Raw genomic sequence first — 25,172 nt, 5'->3', positions numbered from 1 at the left:
AGGTCCACAAAATATACATAAAAGGCACCTGAACAAAATAAAAAAACGCTACATTCAAGATGGTGATTATACAACAGCAGTCGAAGAGGAGGAAACCATGGACATCATCCTTTAATTTGGAACCGCCTCAATATACACCTGAACCCCAAAGATCAGGTAGAAAAAGAAAGTTTAATGAACCATTAATGTTAAATCCCAAGAGAAAAAGATATTGAAATCTGTGCGACTTCAAATCTTGGGAGGAGGGTGTTGTGGTGGCACACATTCATTTGCATATGTGGATAGTAATTACACATAAATAGGAAGACTCAGTTAGTCTGAGTGTGTGTTCACCAGAAGCCACCGAAGGCCGCCGAGAGCAGATATGTTTCTCCAGCAAAGACTCTCTTATTTGACACCATTATGTAAATATCCTGTAAATATATTTTTTCCTAATACACTTCTTATTTGATCTACCTTTGTTTGTTGAGTCGTCATTTGTATTGCATTCTACGTTACTTGTTTCAACCTGCAAACTTAACAATATATATATATAAAATTTATGACAAAAATTTATATTCTAAAATACATGATGTTGACAATTTTTATATTTTATTCCTTTACATCAATTGATCCTTACATTTCTTGACAGAGTCTGTTTCGTAACGCAAAATCAATCACTTAATTATTATATCAATTAGTGAATCTATTTTTCAATCCACCAAAAGGCATTAAAATCTGATACGACGTGGTCAGAATCCGAAAATTTGGAAGAGAAGCTGCAGTTACCTTTATATTTTACCATTACGCCATCTTGTATTTTAATATATATATATATATATATATATATATATATATATATATATATATATATATATATAGAGAGAGAGAGAGAGAGAGAGAGAGTGTGTCTTTTAGAGGTGACTAACTTTAAATTAAAATAAATCACAGAAAAATATTTTTATTATACAAATATGTGGTTTATTCCAAAGATTAATTTTTGGTATTTATTATTTAAATACAATTGCACATCTATGGCATAATGTAGAGGTACAGCTTTCACAACTTTACACATTATATCAGGCTGTATTTTGGCCATACATATCGATTGTTGTCTTCTAAGTGGTCTCTTGTGTCTGGTTTATCAGTGTAAACATAGGATTTTACATTTCCCAAAGAAAATAATCTAATGGGGTCAAATCATACGAACAAGGTAGCCAGATGACATTCATTCATCAAATGTTTCTCTTCATCGATTGATCATATCACGTGGGGTATTGTGTGCGGCTTCAGCATTGGTCATCCATCATCGCTAGGATGACCAGACAATCATCCTTCCGACGGATGAACATTTATATCTTATCTCTTTTATTTCAAAATGTGAGTAGCTAATGACAAAAGAAGATGAAACCAACATGAATTTTCCAACCTGAAGACCATGGTTCCCTTGTGTGGAGGTGGAAGAGATGGATGGAGATAGGGCAGTCCAAAAAAAATGTTTTTTTCCCAAACAAACGCGTTTGTTGGAAGAAGAAAAAGGAAGTAGCTCCAATCTATGGTCCCCCCCTTGCCAAACATTCATGAGAAACGGTCGTCTGGCTGAAAACACTATCAATAATTTCCCTCACTTTATCTGTGCCTAAACCTAAACGTAGATTCCATGGACAAAGCTTCTTTATTAGAACTGCACACCTGTGGAACTCTCTTCCATTTATCTGCTTTCAATATGACTACAATATGGCCATCTTCAAGTCCAACATAAACAAGTTCTTGATGAGCCATGTCCCTTAAATAATCCAACTTACCAAATTTACACTTCTTACGATTACTATGATATTGTCCCTTTGACCACTGTACCATTTTTAACCCTTATCTCCGAGTGGCCTCTGGGCCTTAATAAATGGTGACACCCTTGTAAAAAAAACGTCATTCTTTGATGAAATTAAATCATTTAACTTCTCTTCCACTATCATGAATTGCTTGAAATCTTAGCTTTCCTAGCAAAATTCATATTTTCATTTTCCACTACATATATATAAGACTTCTCCTTGCTACTTGATTCAAGCAGTGACGATTTAGGAGATGTGTGGTTGGAGATTGCACAAACCTTGCCTCACAATTGCATGCACAGCTACATGTCTTTTTACATACATATGGGAATGTTTATACGTGCTGGTCTCTTTATTCTGTTCATTGTCACCATTTCTTTTCGACGCATTTCATGAGTGCCCATCAATCGTCTCGTCTGCTTAACTAAAACAAATAAAACTTTTCATGCATGAAAGACACAAGGAGACGTTTGCTGAGTTTTATTCAAGGTTTTATTTGGAGAGAATGAACTTGAGAGAGATTACTGTTATCTTAACTAGCTATTTGCTTCTTAAATTTTCTAACTTAACGAAATGAGTGATGTGCACAAATAGAGATTGAGGTAACATTCGTTGAGATTAACAGTTTTCTACATCATTATCTGTGTCTTGTTCACCTGCTTCCCAAAGATGTAATCTAAAAACCTTAGTTTACTCTCTGCTTAAAAATGTGACGTTATTCGTATCGTTCAACTCCATTTTGTCTACGGCATTCAACCTCTGCTCCCTGCCTCAATTTTATGTCACCCATCTCTGGGAACGATTCTGTTTTACAGATTTGGGTTATGATGACATGCACTAGCTAAATTGATCTCTATTTATGTAGGGTCCTTATTATGTAACACTGGAAAAGGCGTTCAACGGTGTTCATCAAGCTGTATTTTGATGGGCAATAAGAAAACTCGGAGCTGAGGATTGGATTGTGCATGACGATGATCTGGTGATTATTATGGACTGTGAAGAGGAAATGCATGCAAATTTCAACCTGGGGGAAAAAAAAACAGCAATGAGGAAGAACAGTTTGTGTTTTGAGTACTAATAGCATAAAGAGAATCAGAAGAACTAACCTTCTCATAATACTAAGTCTTCTTCCTTTCACCAATGACACTAATTAGACTAAGAGTTAATTTTTCGAGTTTCACTTTTTTTTTTAAACATTATTTGACCTATTTATATTTTCATAGGAAACTTTAAAATAGCTGTGATGAGGGTTATTTTAAAATAGCTGTGATGAGGGTTATTTTAAAATAGCTGTGATGAGGGTTATTTTAAAATAGCTGTGATGAGGGTTATTTTAAAATAGCTGTGATGAGGGTTATTTTAAAATAGCTGTGATGAGGGTTATTTTAAAATAGCTGTGATGAGGGTCATTGACACGCTCACACAAGAGGACTTCCATGGGACCTTAGAGAAGTTGTTGGAGCCGTACAAGTGCTTTGCAGCTGGAGGAGATTATTTCGAAGGGTAATTAGAGTAACATTTTAATAACACTGGTGTTGTGGGCAAATTGATAAGATGGGCCTGTTAAGATATGATTCCAAGTTTGAATTTTGTCTGAGAATGCAAATATTCGTTTTTTTAGATTTACTTTATCTTTTTAAATTGCAGTCACCTTTTTACCTTGACAGAGCAAAAAAATGAATGGTAAACTTTTTGATTTTTGTATATATGACGTAAAATTTCTTCCTTTTTTTTTTTACATTTATTCACAACCCAATTAACGTTTTATTGCCGATATAGAAATCTTATCTCAGTTATGTAATTCTTATAAAAGTAAAAAGGTTTCTAGGCAATACCTGGTCAGGACAGCTAGTTTGTTTCATAAAATTGTCAGATAACATCATCATCTGTCTATGGCAATTAATGTTGAAATGTAACTTTTTACATGCATTTATTTTTGTAACAAAAAAAATGGGAAGAGAATGAAATAAGTGATATGCAACAGCATGTCTATTTTGTCATTAAATCATCTCATCATATTCGGTTTAATGTCCATTTTACATGCCGACGGGTGTTGGACAACTTTTTAAAAATTTACTTCCAAAATAATCTATCTCTAGCAAAGCCTTGATTCATCTCACTATCTCTCAAATTCATCTTTAACATTTTCTACCATGTTTTCAATTGACTCTGTTTCTTCAGTTGTTTTATTGTTTATGCTATTGCGGTCATTATTATTATTATTATTATTATTATTATTATTATTATTATTATTATTATTATTCATCGGTTTAACATCTGTTTTACATGTTAGTATGTATTGGGCATCTTTAATGAAATTGACTTCCAAAATAATCTATTTTTTACCAGGTCTTTATCCATCAGATCCATTTTTATCACTTCCTCCCATGTTTTTTCTTGACCTTCCCCTGTGAGCTAACCATATTACCTCAACTGTTCTACACTTACTAACCTAAGAACTTTTATCCATTCTTTCAATGTACCCATACCAATACAGTCTCTTGTTCTGCATATATCTCCTTATACTGTCCAGATTTAATTTTCCTCTGGGGTAATCAAATTTAAGCCTGTCTTAGGACTCACATTACACATGCATCACATGATTCTTATATCATTTCTATCCATGCAACACATATCCTCAACCTCTACTGCGCAAGTTTCACATCCATACATTTCGACACATATCTGATAGAATCTTCTCTCGGTCAACAGTGGTAACATACTGCTGGTTAATAATGGCAAAATTTCCATCCACTTCAAATTCTTGCAATCACACTAGCATCAGATATTAAACATGCAGATACTAAACATGTATTTTTTTAAATAAATAATTTTCTCATTCTGACAATAGAATATACATTTAATTATGCAACCGAAATAATTTATAGATTATATATTAGCATTTTCTTGAATTTTCTTTTAAATAGATTATAGATTATGTATAATTATTCTGAATTTTCTTTGAAATTAATTATAAATTATGTATAATTATTTTGAATTTTCTTTGAAATTAATTATAGATTATGTATAATTATTTTGAATTTTCTTTGAAATTAATTATAGATTATGTATAATTATTTTGAATTTTCTTTGAAATTAATTATAGATTATGCATAATTATTTTGAATTTTCTTGAAAATTAATTATAGATTATGTATAATTATTCTGAATTTTCTTTGAAATTAATTATAGATTATGTATAATTATTTTGAATTTTCTTGAAAATTAATTATAGATTATGTATAATTATTTTGAATTTTCTTTGAAATTAATTATAAATTATGTATAATTATTCTGAATTTTCTTTGAAATTAATTATAAATTATGTATAATTATTTTGAATTTTCTTTGAAATTAATTATAAATTATGTATAATTATTTTGAATTTTCTTTGAAATTAATTATAGATTATGCATAATTATTTTGATTTTTTTTTTAAATTAATTATAGATTATGTATAATTATTTTGAATTTTCTCTGAAATTAATTATAGATTATAAGAAATAAATTATAGATTATGAAACAAATTATTGATTATAAGAAATAAATTATCGATTATATGTTTTCTTAAATTTTCTTTAAAATAAATTATAGATTATATGAAATAAATTATAGATTAGGTATTTTCTTGAATTTTCTTCGAAATAAATTATAAATTATACATTATTTTCTTGAATTTTCTTTAAAATAAATATTTCATGTTATTAATCACTAAAAACGCACAATTTAATTTGTGTTCAATTCTGCAGATGAGGAAAGTAAATGTAAAGAAGCAAAATTATGACACGTATAAAAATAACACCAACACAAAAGGGAGGTTATTCATAGTGATGGAACGATTTCAATACTTTTCCAAATTCCGATACAATTACCAATTCTGTCCTAAATTTCTGATTACGATTTTTTTTTTTAAATCATTAAATATTTTGCTATAGAGTTGTTTTTCTCTTGAGGCGGGCTGGATTATTGTAAATATCTGAATCATATGTACATACATTTGCGGAAATATAAAAATACATTTGTAGGTAGTAGGTAACTATAGATTTTAGTTTTACTGGTAGTTTAAAATATATGAATATGTTTTATTAGTAGTACAAGTAATGGAATTAAGTTTTAAACAAAGATAAAAATGAAACAATTAAAAGAATCGTTTTTGACATTGCAAAAAAGGGGGAAAAAATTTCTGATTCCGATATCGCTTCCGATACTGCCAAGAGTTCCGATATTTCTGATTCCCGATTCCTACAATATTTATTAATCATTCATGCATTGTAAAGAAGGGAAAATTATGGCAAGTATAAAAACAACACGAACACAAAAGGGAGGTTATTCATCATTCATCCTACTATCGTTTTTTCCTTCTACTTGACGATCATTTTTGTATTTTTTTTTTTTCTATTAACAAATATTTTCCTGACGATCACAAGCAACTGCATAATGTTATGCTCATGTAAGTGTTCAGAAGAATAACACTTCTACAAATGAAAATATTTTTTAATTCATATTTAAATGAATTAAATTTATTTTTATAAAATGTTTGCCCTTTGAAAAAAGATAACGTAAAATAAATTGAAAAAAGATGGTAAAAGTTCCATTGCTTTTAAATCCCAAAGCATATATTCCTCACTCCCCTATATATATATATATATATATATATATATATATATATATATATATATATATATATATATATATATAATGAAATAAGAATTACAATTAAGTTTACAAAGATAATCCAAAATATCAAACTTAAAATTACTTTATAAATATTAAAGTAATTTTTATAATAATATATTGAACTCATTCTTTTTTCCTTGTACCCATTTATGAATTTTGGATGGCATCGAAATATCTTTCAGTAACGCGATTCTTTTGGATTTTTACTTCTGGATACCGAATTTTTACCAACTTTTCTTGGATTTTACCGTTATTGGATATTCTATTATTCATTCGACCATCCATTCACATGAAATCATTCTTCACTATTTTTTTTAGCTTTTACCAAGTAAGCTCTATGGCTTACTTGTAGTTCCATTAAATACTTTGCAAGCAAAAAACGATTCCGTATTTTGCTAATTCCTACCCTCTCTCTCTCTCTCTCTCTCTCCCTCTCTCTCTCTCTCTCTATTATATATATATATATATATATATATATATATATATATAATAGGACAACAAGAGTATGAAATGAAGACACAAAACTATATATTTGTAGATATAGAATGGATCATTTATTGAATAATGGAATACAGGCAAAATTTGGGGGATACCTTGCATAACTTCCCCCCCCCCGCCCCGCCAAATTATAAGCGATTTTATAGCCGCCACTTGCCGTTTAGGTGGCACCAATCAAAATTACCACTCCATAGAAAATAGACACCCCCATAAACCGTTAAAATAAATTACTACGCAGCAACAATACACCCCCAATTTAATCCTAATATATATACCCCTTAATCTCAACACTATGTTAAATACCATATACAATCTTACATATCATACTGATGAAAATAATGGAAATAGCATTCCGACAAAATAGAGATAATAAATTTCTCTACATATCATACTATGTATAACAAGCTTCTCCTTATTTATTTAGAATTCAATAAAGCCTCCCCCAACATTCTATAATTCCTCTTAATCTTTTTCGTCCCTAATGAACCTCACACTAGACGCCGCATCTTCCCCATGCTACCTAAACCTTCTCTACTCTTCTGATGAGAAACATTAGGCTTCGAAATGCCCTGGCATAAAGAATCCCTTCTATCCCCCAAATTTTGCCTGTATTCCATTATTCAATAAATGATCCATTCTATATCTACTAATATATAGTTTTGTGTCTTCATTTCATACTCTTGTTGTCCTATTGTATAAGCTCCAATAATTATTGTTGAGACTGGCATTATCCGGATAAGTCTCCTTTTGTGGAATTGAACTTTATCTTTTCCTCTTACACATTTAACTATTATAAGCTCCCTCCTGGTTGAGCTTTATTTGACTTTTCCAGATATGTTTAATAAAGAATACATCCCCCTCTCATCCAAAAATATCTCTACCCCATCCCGGAAATCCTACATCTCTAAATTAATAGCAGCTATCAATAAATTCATAATTCATGTTAGATAGAAAATATACCACCATGACTTTAACATGAGTTTAAAACAAAACCGCTTGGGCACCCCAAAAGACCCCCCCCCCCGCTCCACAGTAACTTAGAAAATCTCCCTCTGCCAATAAATAGTATTTCCTGACAGAGGGAGCTAGAGAGCATGGCGGCGAAATATTATGGATTAAAATCAAACCAATTCCCTAAAGCTAATGAACATTTAGAAGAATTTGAAAACGGACTAATTAATCTAATCAAGAAAATAAAATTTAAGAAACCTAATAAACATCCACACCTGATAGTTAATAAAATTAACAGCTTGTCACGTAAAGTTAAAAATGGGACAGAACTATTTGTACCCACGGATAAAACTAAAACTGTTACAAATTAAACTACCAAACTTATGATAGCCTAATATATAAAGAGCTTAGAAAATCGTATAAGGAAGTATCGCAAAATGCAATGCATAAGATCAACAACCAAGCTAAGAACCTACTTACTAGCATGAACCTGAGTAACCACACAGAAATCTTCACTTCAGCTACCCCAAGAGTCGCCCTAAAGGACCATAAGCCTAACTTCAATAGCAACCCTTGTATCAGGCTAATCTGCTCCACTAAAGCAGACCTAGGAAGAATAAGTAAAAACATATTAGATAGAATAATACCAAGTATAAAAAAGAAAATAAGCTTCTCCCTTTGCCAATCATCGGACAATGTTATAGATTGGTTCATAAACCTCAAAGACAAATCAAGACTAAGCTTCATAACATTTGACACTGACAACTACTACCAATCTATATCCCCTATCCTTTTAAACAAAGCACTCATCTTAGCTAAAAATAACTCGGACCTTTCCGACTCAGAAATTAGTCTAATCCTACTAGCAAGAAAGACTTTAATACAATTTGATAATAAATTCTGGACTAGAAAAGACACCCCTGATCAATTCGACATAGTGATGGGCACGGCAGACTCTGCACAGTAACGGATCTGGTAGGAATCTACCTATTAAATGAGCTTAAACACAAATTCAGCAATAGCGACCTGCAAGGAGGCCTATATAGGGATGACGCTCTATTAGTAATGTACAATAGGACCATAATCAAACTAAGAGAATTTTTTTTAGTATAACATTAGAGAATGAAAAAAGCACCTCAAACTTCTTAGATGTAAAACCAAATTTGTCGCTACACTATGTCCACAAATCACCCCAGATCCGTCATTAAGGCAATCCCTTCCTCGGTGTCCAAAAGAATCTCCATAAAATTTTCAACGAAAGCTCCACCTTTTATAACAACGCACTAGCAAACTCTGGATACAAAGACACAATTAAGTATGATACGAATAAGGCTAAAAAAATATCCAGCCCCTTAGGCATAATGACCCACAACATGACTAAATGCAAATCTAAGCAAAATAATAAGGCAAGATCGAATCATAAGTATCATATGCCAAATAATCCTAACAATGAAAAGCTCATACAAGTTGAGCAGACATCCCCCCAAAAAAACGGATCAGAAGAAAGTCCAATATTTTGTTCACCCCCCCCATATAATAATAACGTCCAAACTAATATCCCAAAATAATTCTTAAAATTAGTAGAAGATTCTTTCAAGCATCCTCACATATACAGCACGATTCTAAATAAAAACTCTATTAAATTATCCTTCTCAACTATGTCTAATGTAGCACAAACTATTATAAGCAATAATAATAAGAAAATAGAATCAGCACAGAAAATAATTAATGGCAACCCTAGTCTAGCCCAACCAAACTGTAATTGTAATGACCCAAATAGCTGCTACTGGAGAATGTCTGTGTACATCCAGACGTCATATATTCAGGTACAGTAACAGAACTCCCGCCTAATACGACAACTAATAACTTGACACCCCAAACATATAGTACCAGTTACACCAGAGAGGATCTGCATAACCCAATAAGCAATAGTACTCAATCTGAACAACTGACCACAGAGCAGATAGTTATAAGCTCCACAGAACCGGAACATAGAAACTCAGGCCACCCCCAGATAAATGAAGAACCTCTAGATACACCACACACAAGCCCTATAATACATACCTACATAGGATTATCCTCCTTCCTGATAAGGGCCAGAATTGCAAACCATTTACAATCATTCTCAAAGGAGAACCCTAAATCAAAAACTACCCTATCTAACCTAGTTAGAAATTTAAAACAAAACAAAATAGACTTTACATTAAAACGGAAAATACTAAGAAACTCCAAGTCATACAGCCCAGGCTTTAAATACTGCCTTCTATGTAATGCAGAGGCGACCGAGATTATAACGGCACCTAAAAAATTAAACATCCTCAATTCAAAACAAGAGATAATTTGCAGGCACAAGAGAAAGTTCAGGTACATAAATGCAATCAACCCCACTGAAAATGCACCGTCGGACAGGAACTAACTTATTGCGCTTCCTCGCCATCCATAAAATGCAAAAATATCCATCACTAACCGTTTCCCCTAGTATAGGGCTATTGGACAACACCCCAAACCAAATTTTATTTTTTTTAAACCACTCATAAGCACTTGCGATCTGAAAAAAATCGCCATAAAAAACTTCAACATTTTAATATAAAATATTAGCACACCCTCTGAACACACAACCATAACATAACTTTAAATAAATTACCAACTTAGAATCGCCTGCATCTTGGCAAGGCCTAATTAACAATATATCTTCTTTAAACATAAGCCCACAGACAACTTTGCCTAACAAACCCTATCCCTGTAAATATGTACATTTAATACCACCTGTTAAATTGCAACCAAATCACAAATTAGCACACGATGCAACGAGAATATAATCTAAACAATATAAAACCTAGGCCCAATGAAAAAATAGCTTAGTAACCCCTTCCCAGGGCTAAAGACTTAAAACCTAAATTTAGAACCATCTAACCACCACCCCTAAACCCCACTGGCAAACCCGCACCCCAAATAAGAAATTATTTAAAAATCAGCGCGTTTGGTCTCCACTATTAGATTTACACAAAGCCCTCCATCCCAGTAGTATTTACATTAAAACTTTTAAATGTACCGAAAATATAACCTAAGAAAAGCTCCCTTGATTCAACCCAATCCACCCCCGTCAGCCATACAGACATATCCCCATCCCTCTTCTACCCCCTCCGACTACCAGCCAAGCGCATTCCCAACCCCTCACAAGCAAACACGTGCATTTTTCAATTTCCTTCTAGCTGCCACTTCCTACTGATAATATAACTTAGATTTGAACACAGTTGAACCAGTCAAGTTTCGGGTAATTTCCATCACAAGAGTCTCCGTTGAACAAATACAGTTTTTTGCCATACAAATTAGGAGGAATAAAGAATTCACCAGACCAACGCATCTACACAAGACCACCCTAACAAAATATTTGGAGAAATATGGAACTTTAACGGACAGCTATAAACTATGGTTCTTGCATCTCTTGGAGATAAGAACTACTACATTAAGTAGTTATGCCAATTGGATGGACCTGTCCCTCGTGTTCATAAACGAGAAAGTATGTATTCAATTTTCTAGGCCTTGCTTGTTCATAAAAACATAAATTTGATGGCCTTTATAATCGAACTTAAAGAAATTCAAAGTTTTAAGGTGGACTCTTGAAACTATCTTTCCCAGTGAAGCAATCCTTTAATTTAATTTAAACCCATGGGCTTTTTGTTCACTGAACTCTTACACTTTCCCGGCTTATTCTACATCTATTTTTTTTTTTATCTGTGTTTGTATATATGGATATATGTATGTGTATATGCGTATGTGTGTGTGTATATATATATATATATATATATATATATATATATATATATATATATGTGTGTGTGTGTGTGTGTGTGTGTGTGTGTGTATATATATATGTATATATATATATATATACATATATATATATATTCTTTTATTTTATTTTTTACGGGACCACTTACCCCTCACTCCTCAACCCCATTTCCTGCTACTCTTGTTATATAGTTATTATTATTAGTATTAGACGATACCACTTGTGCGCGTATGTTACGTGAGTTCTTATTAGTAAAGATATGAGTCTTAGTGAGAGTTCTTGTCTTATTACATATGATGTTGTATCTTAGAGAGAGAGAGAGAGAGATGTTGTTGTAAGAGAGATTGTTCGTTTATAACTATTCCTATATTTTAAATGTTCATTACTTAGACGTGTAGATATGAAGAAAGCTCTTAGAATGATGAGATAGTGTTCAGACAGTCTTAGTGTAGATATGATGTAGATTCACATTGTGGATATGAGATGTCGAGACGTGTATGTAATGACATTTTATAACACAGACATATAATAATAACAATACAATTTACCTTTTTGTAGAAATCACAAACACAAAGATGAGCTTTATCACAAAACACATGATGAATTTATTTCTTCACGACCGGTCGTGATTTCCTCATCAAGAATTCAAAGTTTCACATTTTAGTTTCAAAGTGACGTCTTGCTTCCTAGACGTTCGAATTACAAACTCCAGACTCTCTCTGAGTTTCTCACTGACTGTCTCCCCGATTAACTAACTCTCACTTCCTATATTGAGAAATCCATGCATCCCGGCCACGTGAGCAAAATTCACGTGTTTCAACATGCGCGACTTTGCACGTTTCCGACATTGATTTCCCAATAACCTATTTTTCTTGTGTTGTTTCCACAAAGGAATTCAACCTACATATCTAATTTATTTAATCCATATTTTATTATCCACATTCTTTTAACAATTGAATAGTTTATTTATTATTTATTTCATCCGAATTAACAATTTACTGGACATTCCATTTAAACCTATTGTTCTTTAAAACTTATGTCCAGGGTTCGATTTCTGCTTTCTCTTATTTTCATTTTAACTAATCTCTCTATTTTTATACTTACATGAACAGGGGACAGCCCTTATCATGTAACACTCTGACCCCCCCCCCACTTGTCTGTATCCCTTTCTTTTACGCACCCCTAATAATTATTATTAACAGTATTTTCATTATTATTAGTAGTAGTAGTGGTGGTGATGGTGGAGGTAGTGGTAGTAGTATTGTTACTACTATCTTTATTATTATCATTATTATTACTGTCTTCTTTTTACCGCTATTACTATTATTATTATTATTATTATTATAATCATCATTATAATTGCTGCTATTATTATTATCCCCGTTATTATCCCCGTCATTGCTACCATAACCGCTACCATTATCTTCATTTGCACTGTTATTAACATTAACTTCGAATTTACTTTTATCACAACTATTGGTAATATTATCTTTAATGTTTATTTTTAATGTTTAATTTTAATTTTGTCTTTATCTTTATCTTTATTTTTATCTTCAATTTTACTTCTATTTTATTTTCATCTTTATTATTACTACTATTATTATAATTTTCATTATTATTATCTTTCGTACTATTATAATTACCCTGCTATTATTTGGTATATTTTTACCACTTTCATAAGTAGTAATGGTTTCCTTACTCCTCCACTTTGCCATCTATATGTATCCTTAACCTTTTGCATCAAGTTAAATGCACTCAGAGTCATTGCCATCCTAATCTCCGACCGCCACCTTATAATCATACTCCCTATATCATTAGAAGAAACTTATAAATATATTGCCGCATATTACCTTTCAGTTTTGCAACCTTGCATACCCCCCCCCAAATTATAAGCGATTTTATAGCAGCCATTTGCCGTTTAGATGGCACCAATCAAAATTACCACTCCATAGAAAATAGACACGCCATAAACCGTTAAAATAAATTATCACGCAGCAAGAATACACCCCCAATTTAACCCTAATATATATACCCCTTAATCTCAACTCTATGTTAAAGACTATATACAATCTTATATATCATACTATGTATATCAAGCTTCTCCTTATTTAGAATTCAATAAAGCCTCCCCCAACATTCTATAATTTCTCTTAATCTTTTTCATCCCTAATGAACCTTATGTTAGACGCCGTATCTTCCCCATGCTACCTAACACCTTCTCTACTCTTCTGATGAGAAGCATTAGGCTTCGAAATGCCCTGGCATAAAGAATCCCTTCTATCCCCCAAATTTTGCCTGTATTCCATTATTCAATAAATGATCCATTCTATATCTACCTATATATAGTTTTGTGTCTTCATTTCATACTCTTGTTGTCCTATTGTATAAGCTCCAATAATAATTGTTGAGGTTGGCATTATCCGGATAAGTCTCCTTTTGTGGAATTGAACTTTCTTTTTTCCTCTTACACATTAAGCTATATATATATATATATATATATATATATATATATATATATATATATATATATATATATATATATATATATATATGCATGTATTTTCAACAAAATCCATAGATTGGTGTCAAATCATGAATTCAGTTTGAAGAAATAAAATATATTAAAGAGAAAAACAAATACAATAAATGAAGTGTATGAGTATTGTATGTCAGTCCGACTGCCACGAGAGCAAGACGAGCATACCAATGTGCTAATACCAATATTCTCCCGGTCTTTAAATAACTGGAAGAATTCATTATTATCTGTAGGGTTGACACATTACCATACATAACTTAATACGTGAATTTACACATTCAGTCTGCAAAAATTGACATATAACTTGCATCTCACAAAACCATCTTTTTTTTTACCTCCCTTAAACAAGAATGTTCTCCCAATTTATTTCTGAGTTTTTCTCTTCACATAGTTCTAAGGTATCCAGTTATAAGGATAACCTGTCCAGTGAGGGTTGAAGACATGCGTATGAGAATGATACGATGAATGTGTAATATGAGTCTTAAAGACAGGCTTAGATCTAATGACCTCAGAGATAAATAAAATCTAGACAGTATAGGAAGATGTGCAGAACAGGAAACTTCGATGGTATGGTCATATTAAAATAACAGATGGAGTTTTGGGGCTGTTGAGGTAGCAGGGTTAGTTCATAGTGGAAGGCCAGGCAAAACATGAGAGGAAGTAATAATAATGGATTTGATAGAAAGAGGGATGACTAAAGACCTGGTCAGAGATAGTTCGGAAGTCAATTTCTAAGAGCTGTCCAACATATGGCCGTATGTAAAATAAATGTAAAGCCGATGATGATGATGATGATGATGATGATGATGATGATGCCCTCCACTGTTATCACCAATTAGAAAAGAAAACTTTCAATAGTATTTATGTGATAAGACCACATGCTAACCCACTCAAAAATCACTGACTCTAACAATGTCTCTATGGCCTTCTTCTCTATCTTTTCTGGCTGTGTCGTCATTTCTCACATTGGCTGCTACCGAATGGGGTATGCATGGATTCACAAGTATAAAAAACTCCAACATATTCTGTAAATATCAGTTTCACTCTGGGTGTGTGTGTGACACAATCGACCCTCTGAATGCCAAGATCTACATCTACTGTTAAGGCTGTGTTTGTCATGTAGTTGATGGATTCGTTTCTCCATCTCCTCCACGCCACAACCTGCTTTCAACTGTTTCCAACTTACAACTCTTATCAAACTCAAGATTGTCCGCAAACTGTACTCAACTGTCATGAACTGTTGCAAAACTGATTCACACGTTTAAAACTAACTCTAAAATATATTGACCTTCTTTGTTCAAATCATTGCCTCACCTTGACCAACAATCCCACCTCAGTTTTCTTTTGTGTTCCTCGGTGAACAACTTCCTATCCATTGTGTTTTAACCAGCCCTATTTACTATATCTTTGTTGTACCTGATAAACATATTCCCTCTTGTATTTTGTCATACTTCTTTTTCTCTTTTTTTTCACCATTTCCCAACACTTAGAGAGGACACCGATAGTATCACATTTATGGAGTTTAAATTAAAATATTTAGTAACATAGATTGAAAAAAAAAAAGTAAAAAGATTCCCTGGCAACACCTGGTATTTACAACTCGTACATTATAAGGAATTTTAATTGGCTAATAACAAAATCTATCTTTTAAAAAGTAATGCAAAAGTAGACAAGTAAAATAGTTTTATAAGTTTTGTTAAAAAAAGAAAAAAAGGTAAGTTTCTTTTTTTTTTTAAAAGTTAAAAACAAGTTTACTGGCGACCAATGAACGGGAAGCTGTAAATTGACATACTAACTCATAAAATTGCTTAATCACAGCATTTAAATTTATTTGTGATTGTGAAATAGAGTTCTATAATATTAAAACACTGGTAATCTTGAAGTGAAGTGAGAGAAAGGGTGAATGAAACAAGAAGTGATAAGAGAAAGGGAGTAGTAGTAGCAGCAACATCAGCGTAAGAGTTTGATGTAAATAAAGGAAAAGAAAGATGTTAATTTATAACTTATGTACACATTGACGTAAAAAGTACCAAAGTTGACCCAAAGTTGTCTCTTATTATTCCAAAGTAAAGAATGGGTATCCAGAGAATTTAGCAAGATCCCCCTTACCAAACTTTCACCAAAAACACATGTCTAGTTGAAACCACTATTAATATTTTCCCCCACTCTTTATCTATGCCTAAACCTAAACATAGATTCCATGAACAAAGCTTCTTTCTCAGAACTGCATCCATATGGAACTCTCTTCTGTTTTCCTGCTTTTCAACTGACTACAATATGGTCGTCTTCAAGTCCAATGTGAACAAGTTCTTGATGAGTTGTCCCCTTAAGTAATCCAATTTGCCAAATTTTCCACTACTGACGATTACTAAGATATTGTCCCATTGACTACCATGCATTAATTAACCCTTACCCTCGGGCTTTGATAAGTGGTGACTCCTTGTTAAAAAAAACAGGGAGTACAGAGCCAGTCACAGAAATGGCTGAAGCAGTTCATAGTTTGAAAGTCAATTTTTTTTAAGAGGCTAACGATTTTTGTAACCATTTTAGATATTTTTTGCAGATTACAAATTGAAAACTGCTTTGGCTATTTCTAGAACTGACTGTATCTTTTGTTTGAACTCAGGACTGACTGAATAAGTAGTGAAATTTTCTGGATCCTCATTTCTCAAAAGTATCCATTTTTTAGCACTAAAATATCCGTAATGTTTTAAGAGTATATATATATATATATATATATATATATATATATATATATATATATATACTGGCATAGGTACCCGATGTTGCCTGGGTTGACATGAAGTTCCATTTGAAACACACCTGCTATACTAATCACTTTTATCATGAGCCATGTGGATACCCCCCACAACAATTCCAAAAATAAAAGAACGGATAAAAACATGAAAAAGAAGTATGTGATACCCTCATCACCAGATATATCGGTAGAAGGGATACAAAGAGAAGAAACTATTCTTCGGATATTGAGCACTGGAAAGACTCCCCCCACCCCAAAAAAAAATAAATTTGTCATATTTATTTTGGGGTTCGTTTTGTTTATCAAATTGTTAGGTGAAAGTATAGAATGGTCTCATAAAAATGAATTACATTTATCATTATTTTATGTTTCAAATGTCATTATATTTGTCACGTTTTGCTCCACCCTCGATCGGCAAACTTGAAAAAGTGCTAGAGATGACAATTCTTTGATACTCTATTCATCCTAACTATCCATGCGGGAGCATAGAAATACCTACCCTTGAAACCAGGTGTGGGGAAAACCCTCTCGGTGCTTATGGACCCGTAGATCTGATCAGGTTATCCATCTAGGAAAAGGAAAACTCTGATTTGTAAACTTGTGCCACTGGCCTCATACATCCTGGCACAAACGGGGTGGGAGGCCCACTCAGTCCTGGACGACAACCTCCCTAGAGTTGGTGACTTGATCAAGTCACCGGTCTGTAAACCTAAACTGCTTAAGGAGTAGATAGGTTCTGCCTATCGCTCGGCTTCCATACTCCTTCTTCAGGTGCAGCTGCAGGGACTCATTAGAAATGCCTTGTTTCCTGACTAGGGCAATGAATGCCGTCCCCCACATTTACCTAATTCCCTTCCCTTACACCTGAGCATCTTGGAGTGCTTGTTTACCATACATGCTAACATGATTGGACTGGGTCACTCCTGTCGAACAGGTTTAAGAGTACTAGTTTGATAGTTGCTGGTTGATGTTTCCAACTGACAGTACAGGTGCCCTAACTCTTTGGTAGCGCTTAGAGCAGCTGCTCTATCATCAGTTATATAATATCGGGATGTTTGTAGTGCCATGTTGTGCATGGAAAGTGAGCCTGCACTCATCTCTGGTGGGCATTCCCGAGGCCACATTCCTGTGGATGAGGAACCGGCTGATGGTCTACTCGTGTTGCATGATGGTGGTTATGCACATCTATTTTGCCTAGCACTTCACCCTAGATCCGAAACTGAAATAAAATGAAATGACAGCTCAATCCAAATAAAAACGTTTAAACCAGACACACACTCAAACAATTTGCCTTCTCCCTTGAGGCTCGCATTTACAAATATCCAAGGACTTAGAACTAATTTAGATGACGTAGAATCATTTCTCCTAGCAAACTCCCCGGTTATATTAGCACTAAGTGAAACTAACTTGCACTCCTCCATCCCCTCTAACATCTTTAACATGTCTGGTTATCTTCCTGTTTGTCGTAAGGACTCTGACAGGCACATCTACAGACTATATTCTATATATATATTCGTAACACCCTCCTCATGTCTAGGGAATCTAAACTAGAATCAGGTGATCAGCCCTTCCTATGCTTTAAACAAAATTTACAACATAGCATTAGCTACCTGTATTTTCTTTATCACTCTCCATCAACCCAGGACTGTACTATAATCAATCATGTCTCTGACATCATAGATGTAGTACTCTCCCTTGACACTAGCGCCCAAATACATGTATTTGGTGACTTTAATGCCCATTACAGAAATTGGCTTGGTTTCTCTAACTACACTGACACAGCTGGTAGCATCATCCATAACTTTGCTGTATCCCATACCCTGACACAGACAGTAACATTCATGACTCGTCTCCCAGATCCCCAAGACCAGCAAGCCTCACTTCCGGATCTATTTCTGAAAATCTTTTCTGATGATTGTGTAACAAATGCTCATTGCCCACTTGGGAATGCTGATCACGCTGTAATAATGATAAACATTACTCTAAACTCTCGACCCCAAGTTGAAGAGCCATTGCGCAAAACAACAAGGCACTACAATAAGGCTGATCGGGAAGACATTAGAGATCACATCAGAGACACGCCATGGGGAAATATCTTTTCTCTTCCAGCAGAACAGCATGCAAATGAAACTACTGAATGGTTCACAGCAGCAATTGAAACACATGTCCCTACACAGAAGTTCGATAGTAAATCCCACTCTCCCCAATGGTTTACTTCTACTTGCACAGCTGCCATTGCTCAGAGGCAACATGCATACTGTAGATTTATCCGGCATAAGTCATGTTCAAACAGAGAAAAGTATATAGAAGCAAGAAATAATTGCAAGAAAGAAATAGCAACAGCTAAGAGTGAATAAACTGAAACCACCAGGAAATACATTGAAGCGCAAAAATTAGGAACTCGTGATTTCTGAAAAATCTACAATAGTGTAGTAAATAATGGGAAATCGACAATACCCCCACTATCAAACAATCATGAGACTGTTTGCACAGCAACTGAGAAAGCTAACATGCTTGCCCGTCAGTTTGCTTCAAACTCTACCTTGGACCCAGCAAGCCATTTCCTCTATGATTTTTCCCTGCGGACAGAAACCACGCTAGATGATCTGAAGATCACGCCTTCCCAAGTACATGATATTATAAAAAACCTAGACACCTCAAAAGCATGTGGACCTGACCTCATCTCGGCTGTGCTTTTTAAAATATGCTTTGCTGAGGTCGCTCCTGTTCTCTCTAAACTCTTTAACAAATGCCTTAGCGAATCTTGCTTTCCTGGCTGCTGAAAAACTGCTTCTGTGATACTAGTTAACAAAAACTTTCCTGAAAGAACTGACTCATTAAATTATCACCCAATTAGCCTCCTCCCTCTTTTTGCCAAAATATTTGAGTCCTTAATTAATCAAGCTCTAGTCCATCACTTTACAGCTGCTAAACTTCTGTCAGACCACCAATATGGATTTAGGCAAGCCCGTACTTCTCAGATATTCTAACTGTAATCTGTGAACGTTTATACGAAGCACTGGATAAGGCAGGGGAGGGGAGGGCAGTAGTTACTTATGCCTGAACGCATCCTGTACCTTTACAAAGCATCATTCGCCCATGTATCGAGTACTGCTGTCACATTTGAGCTCGTGCATCTGCGACTAGTCTCTCGCTCATGGACAGGGTCTAAAAGAGAGTTGCCAACCTAATACGTTCCGAACTGTCATCTAGCCTTTGTCCCACCGACGAAATTTGGCATCCCTCTGCCTGTTTTACAAGTATTTTAATTGTGGATGCTCTGACGAACTACAAGCCCTTGTACCCCCTTCATGAAAATACCCCCGACAAACCCGACAAGCAGCAAAGTCCCACCCCTACACAGTTGAGATCCCTAAGTGTAAGAAAGCCTTTTACTCTAATAGCTTATTCCCCAGAACGGCAGGACTTTAGAATTCTCTTTCGGTTTTCTGCTTCCCCAACTGTACTGACATGCAGAAGTTCAGGTGTAACGTGAACCGACATCTTGCTACCCAACTCCCCACATAGTAGACCTGTAACTTAGGTCCCTGATAGTAGCCCTCTACATCAAAGTGACAACGTGCCTTGTTTGGGGAGAAAATGTAATAAAAAAAAATAAAAAAATGTCTCGTTGAGCACTTTTTGGTCAAAAAGTTGGTGTTCATTTTGCGTTAAATTTATATAGAAAAGTGATCCTCCACTCTAAAATGTTAATTTTCTGTTTTTTCAAAATTTCTTCTTCCATATTATTTATAAAGGCTGTTTAAACGTATTAGGCCCCCCAAAAAGTAGGTTTTCATTTTTTAGGGGTTAAACGATGCTGGGTCATGTAAAAATTTACCTTTTTTTTAATTAAAAAGTCAAGTTTGTAATCGATAAGATTAATGTGCAAAAAAGAAAGAAAAGGGTAAATTGTGGAATTTAGAGAGGGGCAGTAGATCTTTATTATTTTTTTAGGTGTTAAACGACGCTGGGTCCCATTACTTTGTAAAAATTTACCGATTTCTGAATAGCTGTTTAAAGAATAATAAAAACAAGCAAATGAAATGTTCAGAAGTTTCTAGAGGCAAATAACTCTACAAAAAAGTTTTTTAAAAATCTATGTTGGAATAATAATTTCAAATAAATTCAATTAAATATGTTATCAATATAATTATTGTTTAAAATTTATTAAATAACAATTTTAAATAGAAGACTTAAAAACAATTCTCTCGCTAGAAACATTAATTAAGATACCGCAATTTAATAGAATCGATTTTTCTTAATGTAACAATTGTATATTTTGCAAGAATCATACTATATATATAAAAATAAATGAAAGAGTAAAGTAAGGAAACTTTTATATATATTAATCAAATTGTAAACAAACAAACAGGCAGAAATACGAATTTAGATATATAGATATATATAAGTCACTTTGTTTGTGCATGTGAGTTCCTTCCTCATCGGTTACAAAACAGCTGAGCCTATCTTTTGCAAATTTCACTCAAAGCTAATTTATATTTCTGGCAGTGTTCTTAGATATATTTTGTACAGAAAATATCCGTTAATATCAAAAATCGAAAAATTCCGATCTTGAAAATAGTCTTTCTTCTCTTATAGATAAAAAAAAGAATTTTGACAGGAGAATATTTTACCAGTGTAACCTTGGCTAGTGTAACACAAAATATTTTCCTGAAAAAACTTTCTTTCTATCTATAAGAGAAGAAAGACTATTTTTAAGATTGTCAAGTCTAAATAGCAGCTGACGTGATATTGTAAACAAACACTCGTGGAATTTGATGAACGACATTATCATTATTTTTCTTTTCTTTTTTTATGAATTAGTCGACCAGGCAAATTATTTTTTCGTAAAATATAATATTCAATAGAGGATTGATTCTATAATAATACATATGTAATCTACATAAATTAAAATTTATGTTTAAGTGTACTGTATGACCGGGCAACGCCAGGCGTCCAGCTAGTATATATATATATATATATATATATATATATATATATATATATATATATATATATATATATATAAGAAAAGATAGGGAGATAAAATTAAAGTTACATTAGAACTTTATTACATTATCATGTCAATAAGGATGAGGGTAATTGCAATCAGTGGAAAGGAAATAATGGGGAAAACCTCTTTAAGCCATGGCATTTCAAAGCTAAATGCTTCTCATCAGATGAGAAAAAACCTTTATACAATGCTGTTTTTTTTCTCTTTTCTGATGAGAAGTATCTACCTTTGAAATGCCATGGTGTAAAGACGTTTGCCCTATTATTTCTCGTTCACCTATTGTAATCACCCTCATCCTTATTGACATGATAATGCAATAACTTTTTAATGTAACTTTAATTTTTATTGCCCTATCTTTTATATATATATATATATATATATATATATATATATATATATATATATATATATATATATATATATATATATATATATACTAGCTGGACGCCCGGCATTGTCTGGTCGTACAATACGCTTAAACATTTAAATGACACTTTGACACAATGAAAAGTAGTCTGTGTGCAGCTTATATAACCGTGTTAATTTATTTTCCCCTCAAAATAACTAAAAATATAACCATAAAAAGATAAATACCTGCCAATAAAAGTGAGTGCACTCCTAAGAAACTACACCCCTAAATGTCCAAATTGAATATTACTTGTCATTTTCCCTCCAAAATGTCAGGTGACTTATTAGTGTTTCTAGGCCTATGTGTGCATAGGGAGCAGGTGTGTTCAGACTTGTAGTGCAGCTCTCACACTTTCTCATACTGGTCACTGAAAGTTCTAACGTGGCACCACATGGTAAAGAACTCTCTGAGGATCTTAAAAGATGTATTGTTGCACTTCATGTAGATGGCCAAGGCTCCAAGAAGATTGCCAGCACCCTAAAACTGAGCTGCAGCATAGTGGCCAAGATCACCTTATGTTTTAAAAGAGCAGGGTCCACTCAGAATGTGCCTAAGGGAGGTTGTCCAAATAAGCTGACCATGTACTGAGTGTCACATCCAAATGATTTCTTTGAAAGATCAGCATAAGGGTGCTGTCAGAATTGCTGCAGAGATTGAGGAGGAGGAGGAGGAGGAGGAGGAGGAGGAGGAGGAGGAGGAGTCAGCCTGTTAGTGCTTAGACCATACGCTGCACTCTACATCAAATTGGTGTGCATGGCTGTCACCGCAGGAGGAAGTCTCTTCTGAAAACGATACACAACAAAGCCCACAAACAGTTTGCTGAAGACATGTCAGCAAAGCACATGGATTACTGGGACCATGTCCGTCGGGTCTGAAGATCAATTTGTTTAGTTCTGATGGCTTCAAGCATGTGTGGCGGAGACCAGGTGATGAGTACAAAGATAAGTGTGTCATGCCTACATGGTGATGGGAATGTCATGGACTGTGGCTGCACGCATACTGCAGGTGTTGGGGAGTTAGATTTCATTGAGGGAAACATGAACTCCAACATGTACTGAGAAATACTGCAGCGAAGCTATGAGCCCTTATCTCTAAATACTGAGTCACAGGGCAATGTTATAACATGACAATAACTCCAAACACATCAAAACGACCACCACTGCTTTACTGAAGAGGCTGAGGATAAAAGTGATGAACTGGCTAAGCATGTCTCCAGACATGAACTCAATAGAACATCTTTGGGGGATCCTCAAATGGAAGGTGGAGGTGCGCAAAGTCTCAAATATCTGCCAGCCTAGCGATGTCATCATAGAGGAGTGGAAGAGCATTTCAGTGGTTATGAACCTTTGATGAACTCCATACCCAGGAGAGTAGAGGCAGTTCTGGATAAAGATGGTGACCACACAAAATATTCACAGTTGACATAGGGTATGTTAATATTAACAACTTTCTCTAAGGGGTGTATTCACTCACTTTTGCTAGCAGTTGTTTAGCTTTTAATGGTTATATTTTGAGAGGAAAACAAATTAACTCTGTTATATAAACTGCACACAAACTACTTTTCATTGTGTTAAAATGTCATTTTGTCAATGTTGTCCCATGAAGAGATATACTTAAAAATCTGCAGAAATGAGAGGGGGGGTATTTACTTTTGTGATACACTGCATATATATGACACTCAGTTGAAAACTGGAAAACTAAATTTTTGCTTTTTATGTTTCACGGTTTGGGTGTCAGACATAATCAATTTTAGTACATAAAAGGTCACTTACATTTTCTTTTAATAAAAATTTCTTATGTTTTTTTTTATGTGTTTTCCCATATGAATACCAGTCTTGTTTTCACGCGTAGGTGTTTTTATTCATATATTCATTTATTTATTATTATTATTATTATTATTATTATTATTTATTATTAAACGTGAATTTAAAAAATGATTCTGTTCAAGTTGTAGTGGACAAATGCAAATGAATCTTCTGCTGCTCGATTTGAACACGATGATATTAATCATATGACTAACTTTTTCTAAGACACGGATCACCGAACTTAAAAGTCAATGTCCTCCTTTTTTTCTTTTTTTTTTTTTTTTTTTTTACAAACTCCTTCGATCTGATCAAATATAACATTCACAAGTCTTCATGAGATGAGTGTGTTGCTCATTCTATCGAGATTCCTCATCTTTGTTATACAGCTTCCTTCAATCTCAACTATTAGCACGTATCAAATTCACACTAAACACGTGATGACGAAGGCCAAAAACAAAGGTATGAATTTTAGAGTTGATTAAAGTGGTTCACGAACTAAATGATTGCATAAGGTCATCTTGATGAATCAGTAATATATTTTTACTTTCTTTGCGGAGTATGGTGCAGTCTTGTTTTTAAATTTGTTAAATTCCATTAGAATTGGCTTTTTGCGTAAAATAAATGTTCAAAGTTTAATTTGTGTTTAAATGTTCTTTTTATTTTGTATGTGTGTTTAATAAAAGTTTAAAATAATAAAAGTTTAAAATAGTAAGCATATCATTAATTAGTTGCTGTATGGCGTGAGGCAAAGCAAAGTGTGTGCACAAGAGAGAGGGAGGGAGGGGGACAAGGGGAAAAAGGAAAAAAGAAAATCTTCTCTTCACCCTCTCTCATATGTTGCTAGTTTTAGTTTCTTTCATAAATACTATTATAATATGTATTCTTCAGAATTGCTTGATTTATTTTCTGCTTCCTTTGTT

At 33.7% G+C, this 25,172-nt stretch overlaps 1 long non-coding RNA gene across 1 annotated transcript in view; it reads left to right on the top strand.

Moving 5' to 3' along the window:
• Positions 1 to 3,304: 3,304 nt before the first annotated feature.
• Positions 3,305 to 25,172, top strand: part of LOC145263150 (uncharacterized) — an 83,702-nt gene continuing 61,834 nt past the window's right edge. The window contains exon 1 of the long non-coding RNA XR_013864485.1: positions 3,305 to 3,311. This is a non-coding gene — a long non-coding RNA (uncharacterized LOC145263150). The remainder of the gene's footprint in view (positions 3,312 to 25,172) is intronic.

This window comes from Euprymna scolopes, chromosome 38 (genome assembly GCF_053919585.1).
Source record: "Euprymna scolopes isolate OS-2025 chromosome 38, ASM5391958v1, whole genome shotgun sequence".
NCBI classification, from domain to species: domain Eukaryota; kingdom Metazoa; phylum Mollusca; class Cephalopoda; order Sepiida; family Sepiolidae; genus Euprymna; species Euprymna scolopes.
The sequence above is the reverse complement of the archived record's forward strand: the minus strand, read 5'-3'. Positions and strand labels throughout refer to the sequence as shown.